Source organism: Coregonus lavaretus, assembly GCF_964263955.1.
Source record: "Coregonus lavaretus genome assembly, chromosome: 8".
NCBI lineage: Eukaryota > Metazoa > Chordata > Actinopteri > Salmoniformes > Salmonidae > Coregonus > Coregonus lavaretus.
This window is the reverse complement of record NC_139995.1, coordinates 39,018,796-39,025,005: the sequence shown is the minus strand read 5'-3', so window position 1 is coordinate 39,025,005 and position 6,210 is coordinate 39,018,796.

The following is a 6,210-nucleotide window of genomic DNA, read 5'->3' as shown; positions in this document are numbered from 1 at the left end:
ACAATTTTATTAACAATAATACATCACACATTATTTATTTACAACATTCAAGTGGTATGGTCACTGTGTACAAAATGTTATGGACACCTGCTCTTTCCAGCTATGATCCCTTATTGATGTCACTTCAATCAGTGTAGATGAAGGGGAGGAGACAGTTTAAATAAATATTTTTAAGTCTTGAGACATGGATTATGTATGTGTGCCATTCAGAGGGTGAATGGGCAAGACAAAATATTTAAGTGCCTTTGAACGGGGTATGATAGTAGGTGTCAGGTGCATCGGTTTGTGTCAAGAACTGCAACCCTGCTGGGTTTTTCACACAACAGTTTCCCGTGTGTATCAAAACTGGTCCACCACCCAAAGGACATCCAGCCAACTTGATAATTGTGGGAGAGTGCAGTGACGGCTTCGGAGCCTTAACGGTCGCCATATGATTGTGCAGGCCAAAAGGAAAGATGGCGGAAGAGGACGATAAAGTGGATTCTGAATCCAATGGCAGTAGAATCAAGGAGAATTTGAGTATTGTCCAAAAGAATGGAAAACGAAGCAAAGTAGTGTACAGAGATGAGAATGTCCCTTCGTATCTTGTAGGAGTACGGTTTGTTGATGAGGAGCAGCTGAGCAGATACCAATATTGAACAAACCATTTGAGATATCTAAACTGGTGGCGAGAGTGCTGGGTAAAGTGAAGTCTGTGAGGATTTTTTGTGCTTCTGCGGATCAGAAGGAACGTGCGTTGCATCTCACCCGATTTGATAAGTTTGAAGTGTCGTGTGTGTCTCTTCGGAGCAGGGCACCCCTCAAGGGGGTTATATCTGGTGTCTCGTGGGAAGTCGATTTTGAAGTGATTAAAAATATTCCTGGCGTGATTAATGCACGTCGGATGACGTGTGGTGAATGGTGAAAAAGTGAAGTGTCTATCTGTTCTTTTGTTTTTTGATATGGAGTCTCTCCCTACTAAAGTGCAGTTGGGTTATATAAACTACAGAGTCAGAGCATTTATCCCAAGACCAATGCAGTGTGATCATTGTAAAGCTTTTGGTCATGTTTCAAGTGTTTGCAAAAGGGAGAAGCCGAGATGTCCAAGTTGTGGAAAAGATCATATCATGTGTTATAAAAGTGAGGAGAATGTGACATGTTGCAATTGTGGTGGGAACCATGAAGCTACATCTTTCGTTTGCCCGACAAGGGTGAAAGAGAATGAGGTGGCCAAAGTCAGGGCTGTCCAGAGCATTTCATATGCAGCAGCTGTTAAAAGGGTTGAGGGTTTGAATGGTGCTCCTGAAGAGTCCATGGTGGTGGATAGGCCTTCACTGCAGGCTGCAGGGGTTGCCTTTCACCAACAGGACCCTGACATTTAAAAAGTTAAGAAGGTGGACTTTGTGGCCTTTATAGCTATGGAGATTAATGGCACTGCCAAGGTGGAGAGAAGGTCCTGGAAGATAGATATCATTGTGGATGCGGCAGAGCGGTTCCTGGGACTGAAAGATTTCTCGGCGGAGGAGTTACATTGTCACAAGCCGTACCACCCTCTCAGGCCCTAGAGCCTGAGAAGAGAGAAATTGAGATTTGAAAGAAGGCAGAAGTGTGAGTTTTGTTTTGATTTTGTCAATGTAAAATGTTTATTTAGGTGGATTAAGTTAGTTTCCCTATCACACATGGATTTTCTTTTTACATTGTTTTGGTTTTCAACCTGTCCAGTTGGTAGCGGCAATACACCTTTTTGGGTTGTAGTCCGCCATAAAACCCATAGAAGAAGAAGAAGAAGACAACTGTGGGAAGCATACCTTGTAGAGTCCATGCCCCGACAAATTGAGGCTGTTCTGAGGGCAAAAGGGGGTGCAACTCAGTGCGTCACAACGAGTAAATGAAGGTTGGGTTTGGATTACAATTATGTCAACAAATTATACCCCCTTTTGCTTAGCTCCATGTGCAAATCGCCCCTCCGCCCACTTCGCTTTCCTTCATTAAATGGGTCTTGCTTGTTTCATCGCCCCCAACACTTTCAAAGGATCACGGGCCATATTTGGATTGACCATGCCTCCACATCCAAAGTTCTATGGTTTGCATGACCTGCCGAAGGACCCTAGTATGCAGTTGGAATAGGTGCTTGGAGTTCGTTGGTCCCCAAATCTGCACCAGTAACGCTAGCATGGTGTGCAACGACCGGTGGTGGTGAGTATAACCAGAGATACTTAAGCAATAAGGCCAGAGGGAGTGTGGTATATGGCCAATATACCACGGCTTAGGGCTTTTCTTAGCACAACGCAACGCGGAGTGCCTGGATACAGCCCTTAGCCGTGGTATATTGGCCATATATCACAAACCCCCAATTTGCCTTATTTGCTATTATAAACTGGTTACCAAAGTAATTAGAGCAGTAACATTTTTTATATATACCACGGCTGTCAGCCAACCAGCATTCAGGGCTTAAACCATGCAGTTTATAATGGTATATAACGACCACTCTGGTATAACTTAGTTACTAGATAACGTTATTGCTGGTTATGTGGGTAAGCGATGCAGGCTAGCTAACGTTAGCATAGCTAGCTAGATAAATAGCTAGCTAGTTACCTCATTACAATGTACATAGCTCTTACAAGTTTATTGTGTATTGTCTAGATACTACTGGTTATGTAACGTTATCATTTGATAACACTAGCTAACATTAGCCTACAAGTTGGATTTGCAAATTAGTTCATAGCTCATACAAGTGTATTCTGTATTGTCTAGGGCAAAACTAAAAAATGGATGCAGCTATGGTGGTAACTAACTCATGGCTGAGTCTGATTTATACAGTGAACTAGGAGCAACAAACCGAAACGGCGTCACCGGCCTGAATCTAATCCAATCTGGAGCTACTAGTTTCCACTAGTTACCACATCCACAAAGTCAGAATATATCATACAAATATTGCATTTTGGTCTTAATTTAAGATAGGGTTAGGCATAAGGTTAGCAGTGTGGTTAGGTTTAAAATCACATTTTAAGAAGAGAAAAGGTAGAAATAGGCGGCCTTTATGACTGTGGCTGTGATGACCTAGAATTACTTTATGACTGTGGCTGTGATGACCTAGAATTACTTTATGACTGTGGCTGTGATGACCTAGAATTACTTTATGACTGTGGCGGTGATGACCTAGAATTACTTTATGACTGTGGCTGTGATGACCTAGAATTACTTTATGACTGTGGCTGTGATGACCTAGAATTACTTTATGACTGTGGCTGTGATGACCTAGAATTACTTTATGACTGTGGCTGTGATGACCTAGAATTACTTTATGACTGTGGCTGTGATGACCTAGAATTACTTTATGACTGTGGCTGTGATGACCTAGAATTACTTTATGACTGTGGCTGTGATGACCTAGAATTACTTTATGACTGTGGCTGTGATGACCTAGAATTACTTTATGACTGTGGCTGTGATGACCTAGAATTACTTTTACCCGAGTCACTGCCCTGATGACACAGACTGCTTCAACAACGGTAATGTGTGTTATGCGAAAAGTTATATAAAAAAAGACTTAGTTTGATAAACTAGTAGGTTAATTACCCAGCCAATCAGATATAAGTAGTAGAGTTATTTTGGTTGTGACGTGCATTATCAAAAAGCTTTGTCCTTTCTTTATAACAAAATGCAATTTACCACTTGGCTGTCTATTTTATCACCCTGTCACAGGCTCTCCCAGTCAACCTAACCTCTTAAGATTGAGCAAGTACATTGTTTGAGGATTGCCTGCTGCAGTTGTTCGAGAGATGTCCAGTTTGCAGCCGAACATGGAACATACAGAAGACCAGCAAGGGGACCCTAAGCCTCATGCAGACATGCCCTCACTGTAAGCATTCCTATAAATGGAACAGGGAGGACACTTGAAACAGGTTGGTGACATTTGACTTGGTCAAAGGTCAAAACAGTTTCAAGTTTTCTCCCAATTCACCTTCATAACCTAGCCTGGTGGAACCAGCCTGATTGCTGTGTTTACCATTCTATTTCACTTACCCATATCATGATATCTGAAGTGAAATTGAAAGGTGAATGCAGCGACACGGTTGGCTCCATCATGCTAATAATAACCACCATTGATCATGTAATCAGTGCTCTGTGTGTGTGTTTGTGTGTGACCGACCAGTATCTTTGATGAGGGGCCAGGAGTTGATCTACACTGCCATGCCTATCAATGGGGCACTGGCAAAGATCTCACATCCAGCCTCACCTCTTGGCTGCTCACCAACGGTTGTCGATGAGGATACCAGAATTAGGTAGGTTTAGTCTGACATGTTCAAACTTCAACATAGCATATGTTTGTTTGTCAGATATCACTTATCCTAACTGCCATTGGCAATAGAACAGTGACTGTGTATGTGTTCACAGATGCATCTATGTAGCCAGCACTTGGAGACTTGCAAGATTATGTGATGGAGTCCTAACAGACAGGCTTGATACTGACGTCTCTGAATGGAGAGAGACCTGGCGGCAATCAAAACATCCACAATGTTGGACTGAAGGTGATTACTAATAATACAGTTCAGCAGAAATTTCCAGTATTTGCAACACCCTTTTCATTCCATGTGTCACTGATGAACTCTGCCTCAACTCTGCCTATTTCTACAGATGGAGAGGACTGTAGATGCTTTTGCCAGACGCCAGCCTCAGTCATTTGATGGGGAGACCATAATTGGGTAGGTTTTATCTGATCAGTTCAAACTTCAACATAGTACCTGTTTGTTTATCAGATATTACCTATCCTAACTGCCATTAGTAATAGAACAGTTACTATGTGTTCACATGTATGGAGCCATCACATGGAGACTTGCAAGATGATGTGATGAAGTCCAGACTGAAAGACAGGCTTGATACTGATATCTCTAAATGGAAAGAGACCTGGCACTCAGCATAAACATTTTACTAGACACTTTTACTTGTATTGTATTTTATTATTATTGAATTGAATGGTATCAGTCAATATGGGGAGGGAAAACCCAGTGTATTCTGCACCAGGATCAGGGGAATTCCTGTTGTATACGGGACACCACACAGGAAGGTATGACCACTCTGACATGTTAGCCAAGGTAGCCTCATTACCACCAGACAAAATGCCGATAGGCACAGTATCTGTATCGGCTGGGAATGACAATGAAAGGTGAAAGGTGCAGATTGTTATATTAGCAGAACACTGCTTCTATGGTATTATGTAAAGGGTTGTTTATACTACATGGACCTGTTCAAATCAAATGTTATTTGTCACATGCACCGAATATAACAAGTGTAGACTTTACTGTGAAGTGTGTACTTGCGAGCCCTTTCCCAACAATGCAGTTAAAAAGTAAGAAAATTAACAAATAGATAAAAATATACAAATAGATAAAAATAAAAAAGCTTACTACATTTGAATCTTATTAAAACACTTAGCTTCAAATATCTACATAAATTCAGCAATTGCATTCTTCTCTTATTACTCTGTAAGCTACTGAACTATGCAAAGCTTCCTCCGGCATCTCGCCATACATCTGCCTGTAGTTATTGAACTCAACATGTTTGCTTGTTTTGATTGAGTGGGGGGAAACAGCTGTGGGCAAGGTTCTGACAGATAGGTGTGTCTTGGTGGTGGCAAGGACACACCCAAGAAACACCCATATCAAACCACACCCCCAAACCAACTCACGTTTGACTTCTGTCATGGTCACCAGCATTCTTTGAGCAGCAAGCCAAAAAACGAGGCAATATCAGCGAGTGCAGTTCCCCTAAAGGTCTAAGCTGTTGGAGGGGGGAGGTTCTACTAAGCTAACATGGAATTGTTTTAAGATGATAATTTATCTATTTCATTTTGAATTTTAGGACCCATTTAGGTATAAAAAAAATACTGAATTTGGCCTTGCCCGCTGCCACTATAGCCCATAGAAACGCATTGGATAACACTTAAATGGCAAAAAAGACACTTGTGGGGGTTGTAGAGCAAAACTGCGAACACCATCGTGTTTGTGAGAGTCTCCCCTTTCCAAAAAGTAGCGTTTGGACGCTACAGACGTTTTCGTGGTCTGACAAACACCTCTGTAGCTCTGCCACCTTCCACAGCAGATACGGAAGGCTGACATAGGTAGATGTGGTGGATTGAGACGCAGCTCATGCAAAAAAAGATATCTCAAGCTTAAACTGACAGATTTGGATGGGGATTTTTTTATTATGTTACTTAGATTGACGCATGGG